At 36.9% G+C, this 21,476-nt stretch overlaps 2 long non-coding RNA genes across 5 annotated transcripts in view; one reads left to right on the top strand and one right to left on the bottom strand.

Moving 5' to 3' along the window:
* LOC121070568 overlaps positions 1-21,476 on the top strand; it is a 240,625-nt gene that overhangs the window by 126,125 nt on the left and 93,024 nt on the right. For 2 of the 3 annotated variants that reach the window (XR_005820137.1, XR_005820138.1), the window contains exons 3-4: positions 17,071-17,184; positions 18,161-18,435. This is a non-coding gene — a long non-coding RNA (uncharacterized LOC121070568). Of the gene's footprint in view, positions 1-2,758; positions 2,831-4,461; positions 4,610-6,387; positions 6,523-17,070; positions 17,185-18,160; positions 18,436-21,476 lie in introns of all 3 variants that reach the window. The other variant, XR_005820140.1, reaches the window with a different exon arrangement.
* LOC121070570 lies at positions 1,123-16,231 on the bottom strand. Of its 2 annotated transcripts, none has more exons than XR_005820143.1 (3): positions 16,150-16,231; positions 4,339-4,487; positions 1,123-2,560 (listed from the first exon to the last, which is right to left on the bottom strand). It is a non-coding gene; the product is annotated as an uncharacterized LOC121070570 (long non-coding RNA). The 2 variants fall into 2 exon arrangements; XR_005820142.1 differs by lacking the exon at positions 16,150-16,231 and adding an exon at positions 5,833-6,005.

Here is a 21,476-nt window from a genome sequence, read left to right on the forward strand (position 1 = left end):
ATCTAAAGAATGCCTGGCTATGAAAGCTGCAGCAAGCAGTAGGCTTTGTACTGCAGCAAAACTTCCAGGTTGGGTGAACTGCAGAGAGTGGGATTTCCTTTCCCCCCACCAATGCCCAAACTCACACCATCATCACCTCCTCCACCTGCATAGAGACTGCAGTGCTTTTAGAGGTAGAGTCTAGGTCTACGAGACATAGAAGAGGAGCTGAATTATTGCTACCGATGTTCTCATTGTCCCTCTCATGTGTGTAATAAGTGTTTGCTTATGACCTGAGTGTCTAAACAAATAAAACTTTGGTTTTGGTACAACTTCAGTAGTGCAGCCCTATCAAATTTAGGTCCTTGAAAGCTCCAGTTTGCTCTGGCTGTCTTTTGATGTTACTCTGGCAAACAGCCCTGGCTATTCTGTTCTCAGCCTGTTTTTTCAGGTGGAGTGCTGTTGTCGTTGTTGTTTGCCCTGAATGCTGCATTTAGAAAAAGACAAGTGTGTCCTAGGGGCCAAATACGTACAGAGGTGTGAGGAACCCTGAGTTCTGATCATGGCCAACCAAGTTCCTATCAAGCATATATAAGCAATTACAAGTCTATGGGACATTATTTTTGTTAATCCATCCCTGTATCTTGCAACTTTCTGACCATGTCCCACACAGAGAAGTCATGGTGACCATATACATAACTCTCAGCAAGGGCTGATTCTGTAACTAACCAAGGTAGACAACAAATCAGTGCAGTGTGCAGTTCAGGAGGGCAGGTCCTGCACCATCCTGCACTGAGAAGGACTGTGCCTTTGATGTAGTGTCTTCTCGTGCTCCCAGAGTTGTGAATGGCTGTTTTGCTCTCAATATACATCTTATATAATTTATATATTACAAAATATTACAAACACTTTATATTAGCTTGGATAAGGGCTATACAAAAAAAAAAAAAAAAAAGCTGGTCTTTTTTTATCATTATTAAAATATGTGACTATTAATTGTGAAGGAAGGAAGGAAGGAAGGAAGGAAGGAAGGAAGGAAGGAAGGAAGGAAGGAAGGAAGGAAAGAAAGGTCCCCAAGGTCGCCAAACTAAAAATAAAGACAGTATTCCTGGAAGAAGACAAAAGATTTCAAGAGAAGCAGACACTTTTCTCTGCCACATTTATTTGATTGAAAACCTAATCTTCTATTTTTAAAAGTTTCATCTTACTATTTTTCACTTTTTAACAGAAAACAAAAAAGCAAAGGATTCCATTAAGCAGTCTGTGAGGAATTTTCTGTGCATCTCACAGATCCGTGCACTCCATGCTCTATTGTTCTCTCTTGACAATGTATCAGCAGCAACAAAAAAAAGGTTAAAAGGAACATGGAAGGAACTGCATGGTTCTGAAGGCCAAATCTGGCCTTTTGTACTTTGTCAGGAGAAAACACTCATTCAAATGTTCATAACCATCACTCCTAAATATCAATTAAGATGAAGTGACATTAGAAGTTTGTAAAAATATGAGAACCAGTTAAGCAGAAGTTGTTTTTAATTCTTTTTGACACACTGAAACGGTTTTTCGTTGCTACCACTAGAGAGGAACTTCTGTCCTGTGTTGCAGAAACCACTCAGCAATACCAGGCTTCAGGCTGCTGGCTGTCTGCTCTGGCCCAGGCCATTCTCGTTACTGCTCCTGCCTTGGACTGGTACAGTTTCTGATGCTGCTTCTCGTTAGAATCTTGTGCCAGTGTCATAGGCATGTCATAGGCAGTTTTAACCTTCAATTGAGGTATGGGAAGGGATTCTAAAGCAAGAGGAATTTCACCTGGTATTTTATATGCTTTGAAGTTGGGGTGGAGAGGTATCAGGCAATCTCCTAATATTCTCCCTCACCACCACCCCTTTTTAATACCCAAATGACAGCACTATTACTGTTACCCTGGAGCATGCTAGACAGTACAGTAATCTCCTTTACAGTAAACACAAGCCTTGAATTACCAATGGAACAGACTAGAAAATTTCTGACAAAACATTTTCTGGTAGGAATTTGCCAGTTCAGACAAATTGGTATGTTTTGCAGTGACACTGGGATTTTCCTCTGGTTCTCCTAGATGCCCGGCAGCCTGGGAGCTGCTCAGCAGCTGGGACTCCAGCAGTTAAGGGTGCTGCTGCTCTGGAGCAGGTCAGTGAGGAAAAGCCTTCCAGGGCAACCCCCCTAGCCTGGCTCAGGAGATCTCAGTGCTCACAGGACCAATGCTCTGGGGAAGCCTAGGAGATGACCTGCTCCCACGCTGAAGCTTTATTGCATTTCACAGACAGTTATGAAATGTTTGGCTTTTGTTCCAAACTGGAATAAACCCAGATTTCGAAATATCAACATCCTGTGTGAAAGTCAATTAGTTCTCTCTGCAAAGCTGAAACTATGACCACACACTTCCCACGTGTAGCACCTGCATGGAGATGTCAGTGCTGAAAATCTGGCAATGCTGATGGGGTTGTGTTCAGCACTCCAGTAGATCAATGGCTGGAACATAGCATTCTTCTTTACCTATTAGAAGTGCAGATCTTCTGGAACTGCAAAGCTGCACAATTCCCTGATGCTAGAAAGAACAAACAGGGAAGACATTAGATATTAGGTGACATTAGATATAACTTGGAATTTTCTTTCATTTAAGGTTTTAAGATACGCTTGTGGTGCAAACTAATACACATTGATTTCCCAATATCTTCGGAAGATAATGATCATGTGTGAAATACATAGAGAGAAGGCTTTTTTTTTTTTTTTTTGACATGTTCAGTGGCTGAACTTCGTACAAGAGGCTCTTCTCTCCTTATAAGAAGTGACTTGTTCTAAATATCCTGTCAACAAGGTAATTAATTTTCACTAATACATTTTTAAAATATATATTTTCATGGTAAAGTTTCATTTATCCCCTTCAGTGGGCAGTGTAAAATGAATTTCTAGTGCATAATTTAATTGATATGTTTCTCAATGTTCAGGTCAACTTATACTCAAACTGCTGTTCCCATGGGACTGAACAAAGCTACATCTTTTATACACTCTTTATCCTGCAGATGGTTATGTTATTACACACAAAGCTCACAATAATCTTCTTCCAAGCACAGTCCCCAGTAATATTTTTCCAAGCTGCATGTTGAACGTAGGCAGGGGAGGCAAGAAGAAATTTTGTGATTCTCTTCAATGAAATAATGAACATTACACTTCTGTAAGCTTATATGTGCAAATACATCTAAGAGGAAGCAATCTGCAAATAAACATACTGCAGTTCTAAGAAAGAAGCCACATCTCATACCTTTTTTGCTACTGTCAATCTGAAGTTGGGACAAAACATGCTGCAGATACAGCAGTGATAGCCTTGGTTGGTGGCCACTGTGTGGTGATGGAGGTGTCTACATCAGGGCTGGTTATGAATAACCTGTCCCCAAGGGATTGCACTTCAGCTGGTACAACTGCAAGTGCTCTAAAATGATACATGAAGTCTTTCAGCACTCTAAAAGAGCATAACTTTATAGAATAATTTTATTTAAAATCCTTCTATCAAATGTAGGAGAAAAGTCTTACAATTTAATTTACTAGAATTGAATTTTGTAGAACAGGTCAATGACACCTGTAGGAGGAAGCTCTAAATCCTAAATCCTTCAGTTTGTAAATGAGTGCTTTTGTTCTTGAATTTATCTGGTATGTTTGAAGAGTACCACACCTTAGAGTCTTTCCTGTTTCATGAACAGCATTTTTGTTATGTAGTGTAGTATCTTTGTATTTCTGTGAAGCCTCTAGCAAAAGCCCCGTGATGCATTTATCTTTGCACGTGAAAGGCCATGTGAGATTATTACCTACCATGGGAATATGGTAAATCAAGTGAGTGCATTTTCTTGCTAATTCAACAAAGCTGCCATATGGTTACGCTGAGATATATATATTTTACATAGCATTTGCTGCTAAGTGGGGATGTATTTTCTTAGATGTAACTAATTTGCTGTATGTATCTAAACCACAATATGCTGTAACAACAGCTTTTGTCCACTCCCTTGCAGCTCAGCTGGGGGTATTCTGAAACTTTCTGGTTCTAAGAATTGTTTCCTTCCGTGTCAACGTTAATAATTTCTGTTCAGGACCTCCCAGTTGCTTCCTTTCTATTTTAAATAAAATGTGTATGACACAATTAAAAATAGGAGTTGTTGGAAGACTCCAGGCAAATATATTCTGTGCCTCTTCAAGAGGCTTTTGCAATATAGATTCAGTTCTCCTTCTGAAGGAAACTTTTGGCTGGAGTGCATGCTCTTTTACTAGATTTCAAAATAGCAAACCAGAACATAAGGACAGTTGTTTTTAGATACCCGAGAAGTAGATTTATACCCGTGTTAGAGTGATTAACCTCACTAATCAACCAGTGCCTCCTTGTATTGAGCCTGGAGAGCAGAATTTGGAGTCCATGCAGCATAGCAGCACTCTGAAACATATGGAAAACTCTCATTGCAGGGAGGAAGCTGGAATACTTTGTTGTACTGTGGAGGAATATGAAATGAGTTTGTTATGGAAAGATCAGAATCCTTAACCTACTGGATTTTGACATGCTGTTTGAAACACAGACTCGCAGTGCTGCCCTTTGGAAAAACTGAACCTTAGCGTAAGTGTACTGAACATGCACAAAGTTTGTTTTTCTAGGGTGAATAAACAGCAACATTGTTACAAAGCTATTTTCATATTTCCTTGGTGCATGACTAAATTTTAATGATTTTTTTTAATCACTGAATGAGGCTTTCATATTTCTCAAGCTATTCAAGACCCTCCCACTCTCGCAGTCCTCAGAGCTTTGCCGCCAGCCTTACTCAGAGGACATTCCAGACTTGTCACTGCACAGCTGCTCTTGGCAGCCAGCCTTCTGTGCAAGGACTTTGCCAAAGCATCGCTTGGACCCCCCAAACACTCTCCTGAAACAGTGGCTGATAGTATGACATTTGCACAAACGCTAAATATATTTTTGCCTCAGAATGAACTTGTTTATTTCAGTTATAAAATGTGTTGTATCTTTGATGTCACTGGATTTACTCTCAAAGCCTACTGTGGAAACTACCTCGATGCCGTATGTTCTACATACAGGCTGGTGGGCAGAATAAGCCTAAAACACGGAGCTGGTGATAAGATTCACTATGTTCTATTTGGTGTATGCTTGCTCTTTGCTCAGGGAGTTATACTTTGTAAATTTTTGAAGTGCTTGCTTTAAAGATCAGCCATGTAAAGAAATAAAAGGTTAGAAATCTACTTGGAAGAGGTTTCTTTCCTTTTCCTTACGTGCTGAATTTCACACTGGTCATTTCACATGCCTCGTCCTCAAGTATTTGATTACAGACAGTGAAAGGCAGGAGGGCATGTATTTCTGTTATATCATGTGTGAATGCCAGAAAGAGTTTGATGCAGTTTATAGTAAATAATTAAAAAAAAAAAAAAAAAAAAAAAGGCAGATAGGAAATTATCTTTGAAAAAGCTATGTTAGACCTCAGAGGTCTTGAGTGTTTCACACAACTATTCTCTATAATTTTTATCATCCTCAAAGTATTTTGAACCAAAGCACTAGGAATTCTTCCTCCACAAAGGAAAAATGCACATTAGAAATAGTGGCAATTAAACATTGCAAAAATGCTTAGAGACTTTTCAACATAGTGTATTAAAAATATATGTCAGGTTCTGCATTTTTTAATCCAAGAGAAGCTAACTTTCCAATTTAAAATCATTATTTTGGTTTAAACTGAATGTGGTGCTGGTGAAACATGCCCCCTCAAAAAATCAGAAATCCTTTTTGCATATAGCAGGAAGGGCATGTGGCAATAACAATGAAAACGTGCCTCCTACCAGTGTTGGTTTGAGGGAACTTGTCTGGCTGCAACTGAGCAAAGTGCCTCAATGTGCATTCTAAAGGAGGGTATGCTTAAGTCCCAAATGAAATTATTTGCTTGGAGGGAATCAGTCTCTGCCCACTGGCACCTTATTTCAGCTGTGTATTTCTCCAGCATGGATTTCATCCTTGTTATGCACTGTGGAACAGAAATATTTTTTTTAAGGCCAAACTCAAATTATTATTTTTGTTCAGGAAGAAAGCATTTTTTATTGTTTTTTATTTGTATTTTAAAAATTCTAGATGGGAATTCCAAACATTCAAAACACTAGTAATTCTAGTAACATATTTTAGTCTCTTTTTCAACAGTGTTCTTTCTCAGTTCTTGGTTTGAACCTAACTAAAGAACTGGAAATGGCAATTTTCTCATTAATATTGCTGTGGGCAAGTAGAGGAAAAAAGTTCTAATACTTGGGAAAATAATAAGGCCTCTCAAGAAATAAGTCGGTATTTTGCAATTGTTGCTTTCTTCTAAAAGTGTTTTTTTTTTTTTTTTTTTTTTTTTTTTGTAGGCTGCTCATTTGGAAACATTAAACACAATTACAATTTACCGAACTATAAGGACGTTTTTATCAATATTGATTGAAACAGTTGTTCTTAGAGATGTCTTAGAAAATATTGGTTACTGTGCAATTTGCTTTGATTAGGTAAGCTTTTTAATGGCAATTACTGGAAATTAGATGAACCTATGAAGCTGGAAACCAAAGTTCAGGCTCATGCTATTGCTAACAGGTTACAGTTACATGAGACCTTTTTCTCAGTTATCATGCTACCTCTTTTATTTGATCTTTGTACCTTTCTATCCTGCATACAGTAATTTTAATTTCATAAAATATGGAATGCACTTCTAAATCTGATAAATTCTTAAAACATAAATTTACTATTTAATATTTTTTAAATTATTTTTAGACGTGAACCTCAAAAGTTGTACTTTCCAATAATACTCTGCATGCATGCATCATTTGATCATCTTTTGAAGTTGGTGTAGTAGTAAGATCAGAAATGTGGCATGAAGTTGTTCATTTTATTTCCTTTGCTCAACTTGCAAGTGCTATAAGTTTATTCCCTATCACCGAACTGCCAGCTCTAGTGCCAATCCAAATGGAAAGTCCATGATATGAAAAAATGAAAAGACAAACAATTATGAGACAGATTTCTCCAAAACAAAGTTTAGTTCGCTTAGAACAGGATGACTCAACCTTCCCTGTTAGAAAGCTAGTTACCTTTTCACTGGGGAATAAGAAAACACTGAATGTACTTTTATACTAACTCCTGTAATGTAGAATTTTTCTTTTCTTATGCAATTGGTTTTGTTTGTCATACACAACTTCTCAACTTGTGATTAAACATCCAAACATTACCTATTTATTGACTCAGCTAGAATGGAATCCGTGGGCCTACTAGTTAAGTGACATTTTACAGCTGTGCTAATGTCTTTGTTGTTCTGACTTGAAGTCCAAAGTGCAACAGATTCATCTGATGCTAGTACTAGGATTCATCTGATTTATTATTTTTCTTAATTATATCATTTATGTCTACAAAGACATTGAATGAAATGGCACTCTAAATCTCTGCAGACTGGAGAGTTCTGTGAAGTGTTGTAAACTATTTTTAATTCTTTATGGAAACTAATATAGGGCAAATAAGATCATTATCTTTATATTCCAAATGAATAAAATCTTAAGAGATTCCTTTACACTCTTTCGAGAATGTGCAATTGGTTTCTTTTACATGTTAAAAAGCCATAAAATTCCACACCTCATTGGCACATGAGTTCTTACAAATGTTAGAGAAAAAATTGAAGACGTTTTACCATGCTTTGCCTAGGCTGAGTTCATAGTGACTGTTGATGAAAACCTGTATGATTAGCAGAACTATTAGCTATTTTGCTATCAGTAAAATATAGCTGAAGTTACAAAACAACTGTTCAACTGCTAACAGGCAGAACTAGTAGTTCAGCCGCTGACAGACAAGAAGTGATGAGAGGCATTAGTGATTTAATATTGTCAGTGATTTTGTTTTTTATGGCAACAACAAACAATTTCTTACTAAAATCCACAGGGGGCTCATGACTAACAGAAAGTAACCAGCCCTCAACTTTCCCATACAAGGTCTACTAGTTAAAAATAAATAAATGTGAGCTGAACTACTGAGGCCTGCATTGAAATGTCTCATCAAGTGGTCTGGGATAAAGTTCAAGGAAATAAAAGAAGATGAAAAAAAAAATAGTTGCATTAATTAATCACAGGATGACTAAATCTCCAGGAAAAAAGTCCAATGTCTAGGTAATCTTAGAATGTACCAGAAGAGGCATTTTCAATAGAATGTATTAATGCTTTTGTACACAGCTCTGGGAGACCTAATCCAAAATGAAAAATGTGTACAGCTCTCATCCTCCTTCTTTGAGGAAAATAAGGGGACTGGAACAAACACTTTACCAAATCTAGTGAAGCAAATATAAAGATGTAAAATTGTTTTCTTGAAGTATAGCCAGAATAAGCATCAGTGAGGAACAAAGAGACATACAATATGAAGAATAAAGCATGAATTTAGACTGGAGATTAAAAAGTTTCTGACTCTCAAAAGAGTGAGTTTCTGAAACAATCAATGGGAACACAAAAAGAATGAATATGATGCAGTTGCCTACACCTCAGTTATACAGATTTGCTGAACTTGGTATTTGTGTAATCTAAATTGAAAGCAAGGAAGAGGTTAAAGACAAAAATTCGAAGGAATGTGCCTCAGTATTTTTCTGAACAGGCATGCTTTATTTTGTAGGAATACATAGAAAAGTTGTATGTAAATATGCAGAGTTAGACACTAAGCCAGTAGCCATTCCATTTCTGGAAATCTGAACAATGATATAATTAAGATAATTATTATCAGTAGGCAATGTTTATTAATCTACATTGACAGAGCACCTTTTCTCTCAAAGAATATATAAAGCCTCTTTTGACTTCACCAAACTAATGGCCTGTGTGGATACTTTACTGTCCAAACTGAGTTTAGGAGAAGTTCTGGTCAAGATACCAGCTTCTGTCCACCTGTACAGACAACAAACATTCTGAATCTGTGCAATCTATAAACTTTAGAGATCAGTTTATCTGCTCTTGGTGCATTTATTTCACTTACTGTAACCTTGTCATATTGTTTTTGAGACGAAATATGCAGAATTAATCACAATATTTAAGGGGAAGCTGTTTGACAATAAAGATGTATATTTTTCCATATTTATACCTCTCTCATTCCTTATAAAGTCTGAGGTCTTGTTTGCCTTTTTTTTTTTTTTTTTTTTTTTTTGTCAGCAGCTGAACAGGAGCAGAGGTTTTCACTAACCTTGAAGTTAAAACTTCCAATGCGAATGTAAGACTTGCCAACTAGTGGTTTTCAATACAGTTTTATTTTTTCCCTTTCTGTTTCACTCTGCGTTTGGAAATGATACAAAAGCAATTGTTGTTTGTCTTGGTATTCAGATAACAAACAAAACTAGGAGGATTTCAGCATGGACCAAAGTTACATTTCTCTTTAAAACACTCATTACATAGTTTCTTAATGAGTGTTTCTTGTGTGCTTTCTGTGTTGGCGATGCTGTTGCTCTATAATACCACCTTGTTTATAACCTCTCTGCTGTACAAAAAAGAGATTTCCAAATCCCAAGTGTGACGCACCTCCTACTGTGGGAGCAGAGATATGTCTGGCTCTTGAGGCCTTTCTGGTCAGGGCTTGAAGGCAAACGAATTGGCAACCTAAAGAGCCTTTGTCATTAAAGACCTAAAGATAATGTAGAAAATGGACACAGGACTTTTCAAACTGCATATGGTTCCTTGAGTATGGGAAGCAAGGTAAGGCGGTTGTGTCTGTAATATAACCTTTTAAATTATATCTGGCTTACAGGCAAATTCAAAGCATTTGAGAAGAACTTAAACAGCAGCTTATCATTTCTTTGTAATGAAATATGGTGTATGCTATTTATTTATTTATGCATACATTTACCTATCTTGCCATGTTTTCTGGAAGCAACTGGTCAGATGCTATCCAGTATATAGAAGTAGAAAATAAGAACCCAAACACCTTAGAAGATAAGGAGTAGGAGAAGAGGGGCTCTTGAAAGAGAGATTGCTGGGGAACTGAAAGGGATCAATCAGCCAGTATCAGGCCAATGTCTGTTGACACCATATACCAGTACCTAAACAAGCAAGGTCTGAAGTAAGGAAGAGAACATGAGGGAGAAGCGCATCTAAGCCAGACAGGGTAGCTGCAAAAGTAATGCCATAAACAAAGAAATCTAGAAATGGTTCTCACCTCTCTGACAGCCAGGAACTAAAGAGAACTGGCTATGAAGATAATCCTGTTAACTAAAACTTATGTAGTTGTGGAGCAAGCAGTTAAGGACACATGCAGAGAATGGATGAGGAGAGAATTGGATAGGTGTAACGTGAATAAAAGTGTTAAGAAGTGAGAATTGGTAGAGAATGGAAGGTTAGAGTGAAAAGCATGAGTACAAACAAGGTGAGAAGATAATAAAGAAGGGTATGGATGTAGGATCTGAATTTTTGCTGCTGGGAGAAGACGGTGATTAAGACAAAGAGCAGGAAACTATCTTAAAGGACACAAAGCATAGGGAGGAGAGAGGTGGAAATGGAGAAAACAGGATCATTATGGGGAGGGAAGGCAGAGGAGGTTTGTAAAAGTGTCCAAGTATCAATGGTTGTGTCAAAAGAATACAAGTACATCGTGGAAGTTCTTAAAACTGGGCAGTGCAGTAAACGTGCTGCTGTGCAGACCTGCTCAGGTAGCTGTTTTGTCAAGCATAGTTTTCTTGTTCATTACTGAATCATATTTTTCCAAGTTAAAGAAAAAAGAACCTGGGATGTTTTCTTGAGAATCTAGCTGATGACAACATATTTACTGAACTTCTCACAAAAGTCATTGCATAAATATTTGACTCTGATTGTGATTTCAGCAAGTTTATTTCCAAGAGCTAGATTTATAGATAAAATTCCATGTACCCAGTCTCCAAGCAAAACAACGAAGACTGAGAATATGAGAGACAAAGTTACTGTATTTTTTTGTAACATATTACTTTCAGTTACTCATTTTTGTGTTTGGATATAAATCACAGAAACTAACTGAAGCTAGCTGGAGAACATCCCTTCAGTTGTAATAATTTGCATTTCAATGTTAAATCCTTTTGCCCCCTCCTTGCTGGGCACTCAACAAAGTCCCTGCTGCAGTTTTTAGCCAAAAAGTCCTGCAAAGCAAGGCAAAATCTGAACAATGCTGAATTAAAAGATTGAAGTAATATATGACTATTCAGGCTAACATAAATGTAGAGTTCCAGCTATAATCTGATTTAAGTGATTGCATAATGCAGAGACTTTGTTTACACTGGTCGAGTAAATTCCTGATTTGCAATGGAGACCTGAATCAATTGAAAGTTCTCTAACTTTTTCCACAGTCATATTTTTAGAGAATAAACTGTTGGACATAAGGAAGTATGCAAGGAAATGAACAGGTTCCACCTTCCATCACTTCAGTGAGCTGGGCCACTCTCTGCTTGAGAATGGAGCTGAGAGTTTACTTACTACTGAGCATGATGAAAATAAATGGAAAATCTATTAAGTCTCTTGCTCTCTACTTTTTTTTTTTTTTTTTTTTTGGATCAAAATCTCATTACTTTAAAGTACGTTGCTGAAAGTTTGAAATCATATGCCTAAAATGTGCATCCTTGTTACTTGAAATCAGTAATAATTCTAGCAGTAGCTGAAAAAAAAGTAATATCAGGAGTGTGAATTGGTGTAGCTAAGATTATAAATTGGCACTGTATATGTCTTCTTCAGCACATGAAAGCCAATGGAAGTTTTGTCTGGATAAGGACTTAGTGCCCAGCATGTCGGGGCCTCATCCTGGCTTTACTTGTTTTCACATTCTTTTTATGATTTGCCATAGAACATGTGTGAAGAACTTATTCTTCCTGAGGACTAAGGAAACCTTTCAAACACTGTTAGCAGGCCATGCATTTTCCTACTTCTTCATAGAATCTAATTTAAATATCCAAAAAATTTATGTGGTAGTTTGCATTAAGTCAAATCTGATGAGCTTTGGGTTTCTCAGCCCCGCCATAAAGGAAACAGTTAGCTAATATGGGAGATGAGAAGCTTTTACTCTTTAGCTATATCCCAAAGGAAAAATAAGGTCAGGGAAAGGACATTGGGCTGTACAATATTTGGGAAGTGAGCTCTGCACAACATAAATTGAATATACAATTCAAATACAAGCTTGGTAAAGGAATCCTCACTGTGTATATGAAATGTTTCCCTGATGAATAGTCAATGGCTCTGGTTTGTGTTTAAATTCTTCTCTCTACACTCATGCATCTAGGAAATTAGATTGGGAAAGATTCCTTTCTGTCATTACCAGATTTACTGGAACAAACACAAACAAATTTGCTGCGAAAAAATTCTTTCTGAAAGAGGCACAGAAGTGGTGTCGTCAGGTGAGGAAGATATCTTTAGTCTCTGTCATGGCCTCCATAGAAAGGCTGGCTGAAAAGGTCAGGGATGCATTGAATAAGTATGATGTTTTGTTTTTCCAAAACATACCACCTGTTAAGAGTGATAAACGACATCATGTTTGAATATCGGATGTGTGCAACTGGCAATATCTTGTCACTTAGGCCTAGGTCTTCACCCACAGACAGATGATACATTTGACTTGGAAACATCCATGAGTTATTCCAGCCTTGATGAACCCTGAAGATCACTGACCTCTAAGAGAGGGAAAAAGAGCACAGTGTGGCCTTGACTGTGGCCTAACTGCACCTCCTGGCATGTCTGGCCCATGCTACCAATCTATTTTTAAAAAGGAGCAGCATGTCATCTGAAGAAACTGTTTTCAGCTTCTATTGCTGGAACGTGTTTAAAAGTCACTTTTCTCCTTACTAGCCAAAGAAAGGGGTTGAAGATTTTGAGAAAGGTATCTAAATATATCTATTAATTGATGAACTTGCTTGCTTTGTTGCTTGCAAGACAATAGATGACTTCTGATGATTGAATAAATGCTGGAGTAAATGGAGGGTTTAGCTAGAAATTGTTTTTGTGGGAAGCTGCGTTGTGGTTGTGGCATAAAACAAATTCTTTGAAAACATAGAAAACATTAATCATTGGCATCTAAAGAGGAAAAAAATGTAGTGATGTTTATTGAAGGCATCTTTAAATGCCATGTCTTATTACAAAACACGAAAGAACACAAGCTTCAACAAACCGCAGCAAAAGGGAGATTTTTTTTCTTATATTACAAACTTTTGGAAGAGCTGAATTTCTGCTTTACGAGAGCAAGTATTTCCCACTCTATATTTAACCTTAAAGTAGGATGAAGGTACCGCAAAAATATATTAAATAGGCACCACTAAAATATTATATCATTCCCTGATGAAAATTATGAGTGGAAAGAGAGGTAAACTTGGAGGCAGAGAACGTGCCACCTTCCTGTAGCCTTAAGCAGTACAATCACTAAGAACAACAGGTCTTTTTTGCTGGGCATACTTCTTCATAAAATAAAATAAAGACGAATGAGACTAAACTAAAGCAGACTCCAGCTTTTTCGGATATCCATGTAATGTCAAATTTTGCTTCTGAGCTCAGCTATACAAAGAAGTACTGCATGTATGTCAGGCCTTCAGCATGAAACGAATAATAGAAATGAATGGGATCAGCAGCTATTCCAGATTTACTCAGAATACTTGACCAAATTAAAAAAAAAAAAAAAAAGTCTATTAATTCTCTGAAATTGCATTTTAATATTCTTTACTTCAATATAATAACTATACTCCATTAAGTAAAGAAGTCAGTGGATGTTGTATAAATGCCATTTTAATATTGAAACCAGATGGAGGTATGTAGATGTTTTTATTAGATTCTATTTACCATATATTTATAGTGAGATCACCTGCATTTCCAAGAAATAAAGGACAAATGTATGGAAAATTCAAGACAAAACTTTCTTGGCTTCCCTTTATCCTTGCAATCTTATTCATATTTTGCAGCTTTTGAGCAGGTAGAAGGAAATTGGCTACATTTCAGCTCTGGGCAACTCTGAAAATTTCTGGAGTAACATCTCACAAGAGTGGTTTTTTTGTTATTATCTCCTTATAGTGTTGCACCTAAGCAACAGTTAAAGGCAGTGGCCATTTTACAAATCTGTGCTCCAGACCTTTTTGTTTTTGTCTTTTACTACATGAAAAAAAAAAGCGGCCAAATCTATAAAAGGCCTATAACAAACTGCTGCTGCTGTCTAAAATCATCTGGAGTTCTTCCATTACTAGTGTATCCCAAACATTCCTAAACAATGAGAAAGGTTACTGTCTTACTCAAATTATTATTTTATTTCTGTCAGCTGATATAAAAACAATCCCTATTGTAGAACGGACAGCTATTTTTATGTATCTGAGGTATCCCTTGTTTTAATAAAGTTGTCACGACTTCTGTTTCATCTGGTACACAAGGAGTCAGGTGTTATATTGTTTGTCTGCTGTTTTGCCTTTTAACAACCAGTCCTAGCTTCTACATTTTTACTGTTGGCTTGGGTACTGATCCCAGACATAAGCTAAGTATTTTTACCTACTTATTATATCATAGTTCAAAAGCAATTTCTCAGTTGTTATACTTGTCATTAATATTATAACACTTCAGTAGGGTTCTTGTGTTCTCTGGATTCTTTGATTATGGTGAAGAGAATTTACCCTTTCATACTCTGCAGAACAGGTTTGATGTGGAAGTGGTCTTTCAGCCTAGTTTAAAGGATAACTTGCTGTCAAAAAGAACTGTGCAATGGGTCTGCTCTGAGCAGTAATATGGTCTAGATGACTTCCAGAGATCCCTTGCAACCTCCATAATTCTGTGTTTATATGTTTGTCTTACGGGTGTGTTGCCCTACATTTTAGTAACCTGTGCTTTGGAGCTACTTCCAAAGACAGAACAATTTCCATTGTTATTGTTCCTGTACTGATGCTTGTTTCCTGTCTCAATTATAAGAATATTAAACAATCCCAAAGCTGCACTTCTGGAGCTGCTGGGATCTGTTATCTCCTCTTTGCTGTATTGTCAATACACCTGGGCCAGCATGTTGGGAGGGTGCAAGCTGGAGGGGCTTGTAGCCAAAGCAGCCCAACAGAAACCCTGGGATCTTGTGCAATCACACAGTTAGCACATGGGTGGATGCAACGGCGTTCTGTCTTTTCCTTTGTTTAATAATGTCTGTGTTTATAACAAAGCAGATTACACTCCCTACCAATATACGGAATCAGTACCTTGCATTGATCAGTAGCCAGGAGCAGCAGATTGAGAAAAAGAATAAACGAATAAGTTGCTTGATACACATTCATGTCAGTGCAGACAGACACACACAAAAGAAATAGACCTCTCTTTCTGTTTCCAAAGCGTAAGCAGATGGTTAGATTTGCAATAGCAGTATATTACCTCATAACTTGCTATCACAAGAAAATACAAAATGAAGCAGCAATTCTTGTGCATGTTTCACTTTATTCAATAAGAATATGTATTGAACTGAACTTTGCAATATCTTTCAAATATTTATCAAGAGAGAACAGAGGTAGTGATGACACAATTTATTGCTAAATTACTTTTGTTTCCTGTAGACTTAACATGTTCCATTAGAGCTACCATAGAGTTCTTGCAAAATAGCATTTGGTGTTTTATCTTTTTAAATCATTACCTTGAAGTCTATTTTCCTACACTAACAGTGAAGCACATTTAAAAAAAAAAAGGAAAAAAAAAAGTCATGACAAGTGTACTGTTAGTTGGTAAAAGATGATGACAGAGGCTGCACTCCACTTCAAAGACATATCAGTCTTTTTAATAACATGCCAGTGGTAATCTTTCTGTGAGTTTCCAAACCAGAAAATGGAAAACACGTGAGGCTATTCTACTGTGAAAGGATGGTGTGTTAACTCTTCACCATTCCATTAACAAATTATGAACTACATGAATCTCTACCAATGAAAAGATAGAAGGCAAAGATGATGTATCCTGGCTTCTATTCTCTTAATTAAGTAAATAGAAATACCAGTTCCCTAGTCCATCTTGATGGTCTGTCAAACTAAATTAAAATAAAGGATCATTTGGTTATTTCAGTGCTTCAGTTAGTGAGATTTCAGTCATTCATGGCCTGCTGTCCTACTGTCTCAGAGGAAAACTCATGTAATTAGAAGTTTTTGGTAAGAGAATTCTGGAGAGGGTGAGATATGCAATACATACTTTTATCCCAGGAGTAAGAAGCAGTTTCTTCAAACCACTGGTCATACAGAAATTGGAACAAGGTGCTAAAACAGATCTCTTCTGCAAAAGCAAAATAATCTTTATAGTCAATACAATGAATTGTATCTGTTTATGTATATTGTATTGTAATGTGCTACTGACCAAAATTCATTTCCAAATATGGTTCCCCAAACAGATTTTTTATTTATATTTGGGCACATAAACACCTTTCGGCTAATCTATAAAATATCTGGCTTTCAGTCAAATTATGAGGAACTGGCTGTGTACCAGACTAATTAAAATAAAGCTGTTATTTAGGTATCTGGATATGCATTGAAGTTTTAATCCTAGGTCAGATCTCAGGTCACAATTTGTATAGACAAAGAATACTACATACTGTTTCCGTGGTAAAGTAAAAACCTCTAAAATGCGATCTATCTCCTTTCAGCTATACTCTGCATACACAGAAATGTGCACACATAGAAATGTGCTCGGATAGATGCATGCTATGTATGAAGTAAACTTATGGAAAGGTGCATGGAATTTCTGTGAGAGCAGTTGTACTGCCAGTTTCTTCACTAGCTAATACCTTTCTTAGAAAACAGCTATTCCGAGCAAACCATTCTAGTTAAGTCATACTGTTTTACATACAAGATTTGCTATATATGAGTCTTCACATGACATTTGTGGACCCTTTTTTGTAGTACCCCATACTGTGATATAAAACACAGAGTTGCAGAGTAAAGCAAAAACATCATCGTCTACAATATGCAGTTGCAGTAGGTACCCACTTCAGAGAACACAGCTCTGCTCTGCTGTCCTATACAAGCATTGCAGTTGCTAAATGCATAATTAAAGATGCATGCATGCAGAGATGATGGTGTAGTGCTATGTTTTTAATGCAGATTCTTGTCTTTTCAGGCTTGGAAGACAATTTATGAGACAGCAGAAACCATGCAGATTGAATGTAAGCCTCCAATCATGACAAGAAGTGATATGCAAGACGTACATGCCACATAATGAGATGAGGAAGAGGTACTGTATATAAGTCTTACTAACCACAAACTTTGAATATGTTCTTAATTCATAAAATCTGTCTGTGGATAATGCCAATTCAGAAAAGACAAAACCCATCAGAAAACATAGTTTGGCTAGGAGTTTATCCATTTCTCACTGAGTCCTGGCTGTACATATATGCTACAATTCGTACCAAAGCTGCTACAAATGCTTGAACTTGAAAGGTAGCAACTCTTCAGAGCATTTTGGCACTAGTGTAATTTTACACATGTAATTAGTACCATTGAAATTAGCAGAACTAGTGCCCTTTCCCTTTACACTAAAGCACTCAGGACTTACAGTAACAAGCCCTGAGCAAGCCCAGAGGAACGTGTTTTTATAAGACACTCACAATTTATTTGCATTTCTTTGAGCACCTTCCTAATGCTGGACAGTCAGTTTACAGACAGCCTTGAAGTGTTACATCTCTTGTGATGTAACCTATCTATTCACAAATATAAACATTTCTTTAAGCCAAACAAAGTTAAAATTTTTTCTTTTTCTTTTCCTTCTTTTTTTTCACTATCTGTCAAATCATATTCACATTCTGAATGCATCTTGAATTGTTCTCAAAAGCAAATCTATAATTCTTCCTTACTTTTGACTGTGCAGTACTCTGTACATAGTATGTTGTTTATTCTCTTGATTTTTAATGGCAAACCCGTAAAAAATTGGTCCTTAAACTAGTCATTTCTTATCATTCTGATTTGACATTCCCCACAATGACTCTCAGAAGTAATTATTCATCATGACTATTGCTAGATTCAAATATATTAAAATTATTTCAGAAATATATATCCACTGCAGTGGGGGTAGATGACAACATTATTTTGTATATAAGTAGCAAGCAATAAAAATATTCAAAAGCAGATCTCTTTTTTAGATGATTTAATATCACTGAAAACACATGATCATCTACCCACATAAGTAAGAAACGTATCTCTCTGTTTCAAAGCGACCCAAGTTTCTTAATTGAAGAAACACATCCAATTGCTGCTGTGTGCCTTTAACCAATAGCTTCCTGCTGAATAAACGCTGAGGGCATTCCTGACATTCCCGGAGGAAGGCTGCTGGCGGAGCAAGCTGTCGTGGCTCTGTCCCATCCCAGTTATGTGCTGACGGCTGAGCTACACCCGTGCAGACGCCGTCTGGGCTTTCCAGCCATATACGGACAACACCCGAATATGAACCCAGTGCTCTTCTGCCCCTGGAACGCACTGAGGTCTCACGGTATGGATTCACAGTGATGTAATTGCATGCATACAGAGGTTAAATTCGGTAGCTGCATCACCGAGACAGAGTGGATGGCTTATTTCCTTCCCTTTTTTTTTTTTTTTTTACTAAATTAATTAGGGTGGAAATTATTTAATTAAAGTAGGATTTATTTTAAGCATTCCAGTATTTTATTATTTTTCTAAGCTTTCCTCAGAAATATTTTAGATCCACAATACACTTTATCTTTGTCAGCAAACAAAATCCTCTGTGACTAAAATTAAAACTAATTTTATTTAGAAACCTGAATCCTTTTCCAAGTATTATATCTTTACAAATCTGACATAACAAATGGAATCAGAAAATAAAATAATCCCTGATTTTACACCACCATCTCTACATCTCTTCCACTAAATTTCTGAACAGTCATAAAGATTTATTTATTTCATTCAGCTTAGAAAACAGAACATTTCCATTCAAAGTGTCATTGGTAATTTTTTTTCAGGAGGGAGAAATATCAAACGTGCAGGAAAAGCTCTTTATCAACACAGCATATTTGTCAGTCAGTTATAAATGTGTTGTCACCTCTTTCTTCAACAAGAATGGCTAACCAATTCTTTCATTCCTTCCCAACTGTTCTGGCTACTCTGAAAGAAAGTGCAGTTGTGTTAACCCAAGCAAAGGGAATCAAATAACAAAAGTCCCGTCAACCACCCTTTGCCATCTCAGAGCCACATTTCTAGTGTTATTTTGTTTGTGAATTACAATTATCTTGCCATTTATGCTCTTTTCCTACCCTGTATTGCCGGTGTTTGTGTTGGAGGTCACTGCCATTTCCTCTGTACACTTCCAGGGTTATAACTGTTTCTTAAAACTGTCTTCAATAACAGATAGTATTTACATTCAATCCAGACTATATAAATAAATCTTCGAAGTGCCTCACCATGTCTAGCCTATCAGGAGATCACTGGGACCCTGAATTATGTTGCATTACGTGGAACAGGCAGCATCTGTATAAAGGACCCTAAGTATTGAGCATTGTCAAGGGGTACTAGAAATGTCAAAGCCAAAATGTCAGATAGTAAAAATAAAGTGTTCCAGCATGGACCAAGGCTGCTCAGATTGGAAGAGATGCTACAAATACTAATTTCTCTCAAAGACACGTTCTGGGCACTATTTACCCTGAAAAATTGCATACATGCAGAAGCATCCAACCTTGTTTACATGTAAGGTAAAGGAGAATCAGTGGATTTATACAGCATGTAAGACTTTTGTAAATTACCTGGAAAATGTGTCATCTATATGATGCATATCCTTCACTGTGATCTCTATGCATGGCTAATAAAGAGAGATTATTTGTTCTGATGAGGAACTTAGCAGAGACATAGTGATAACGTATATTTTAAAAATGCTGAGAATTAGATGCAAATTTCACAGGGAAAGTGGCCAAAAATAACTCAAATACCTTTGAATAAATTTGGCTTTGTAGCATCAAGCTTTTTGTAATAGCATGAAGTATTTAGCAACTGAATTTAAATTGCAAATATGAAACAGCTAAAATACACAATGGTATAAGAACAGATTAATTTGTCTTATTGTTCTTATTGTTCAGTAAATCCCCATTTAAACTGGCTTTCCCTGCACTTGCCCCCAGCCCTAAATTCTGAAGCAGAGATTGTCTTCTTACTGTATGTTTGTTTAGTGCATAACAAAACTGACCCGGAGGCTAGGATCAGGAGTCCCTAGGAATTCCAGCAGTACAAACAATTAATATTTTAACTAAATAGAGAGAAGAGGGCAAATGACATAATGCTTTCTTTTGTTATATTTTATTCTCTTTGAGCAGGGAGTATATATGTATGGCATTGTAATATCCATCACAAATGGTACACATAACATATACCATATATTAATAAAAGAAAGGCCCTCTCACTGAAATGCTTACTTGTCTAAGCTGAGGCAATGTGTATATCTAAGGAAAAGAGAGCAAAACCAGGACAAAAATAAAACCCTTGGATTAACACGGTAATCATAGCACATGCCTTGCTTATTTTGGTCTGTATGTATTTCTGCTAAATGGAGGGGAACAAGTCCATCCAGGGATTAAATGAAACCCAGAAGAACAGCCAATGATCGCTTTTGAACTACAAAATGTTCCAAAAACTTGAGGCTTTCTTATAAGAAAGTATTTAGAATTATTCCAAATCTAAGCATATCAGCTAATATCCTAGTTAATTTCATTAAAGTATCTCAGGTGACACTAAGACTAAAACTGTCTGGTTGCTCCCTCAAATGCTTTCTGAGACCAGACACTTAGTTTTTTATTTAAGCATTTCAAAGTGCTGTCAATGAACTAAAATTTCATCAAAACATCCTGTTTCATTGAAATGAAGCTTTTTGGAGACCATAAGTTTCTTCAAAGCTTTCATGGTCAATGTGTTCAAGATCACTTCTGACCTGAAAGAGATCACCATTAAATCATATGTAAGGCATAAAGTACTGCAAAAGGGAGAAGAAACTCTCTCTAGTGAGCATTTACCAGGTATCACTAAATGGTGAAGGATCCATATCATCCTCCTGGCTTGAAATACAGAATTACACTGAGCAGATGCCTCTCCAAGAGACACCAGAGAATAGGGTTATGTATTGTTGGACTGGGAAAGAAGCTGTCAGCATGTTCTATAATAATAATAATAAAAAAAATCCCTGTCATCTTTCCCACAAACACTGTCCATAAGAAGGAAAAAATAGGCAACAGGAATATGAGGGTTCCACCCTGTCACACGCACTAAAAAGTAAGAGAGATGACAAAGCACTGCTAGAAGAGAGGGACATCCACATAGGCAGTGGACTGTAGCTTCCAACCTGGATTTCAGCTGCCAACTTCCAATCAGGCTGTTCAGACTGAGTCAGCTGAAACCGTCCAGTTAACCCAGTCAAGATAAAAGCAGAAATTCAATTTGAAGATAGACCCTCAGAAGGGAAAGTGAATCACAATGCAGCAGTTATTCCAAAACCCACCAACTAAAAGATGCGTAGCCCAGCTGAGCACATAAAAG

The sequence above is a fragment of the Cygnus olor genome, chromosome 5 (assembly GCF_009769625.2).
Source record: "Cygnus olor isolate bCygOlo1 chromosome 5, bCygOlo1.pri.v2, whole genome shotgun sequence".
NCBI lineage: Eukaryota > Metazoa > Chordata > Aves > Anseriformes > Anatidae > Cygnus > Cygnus olor.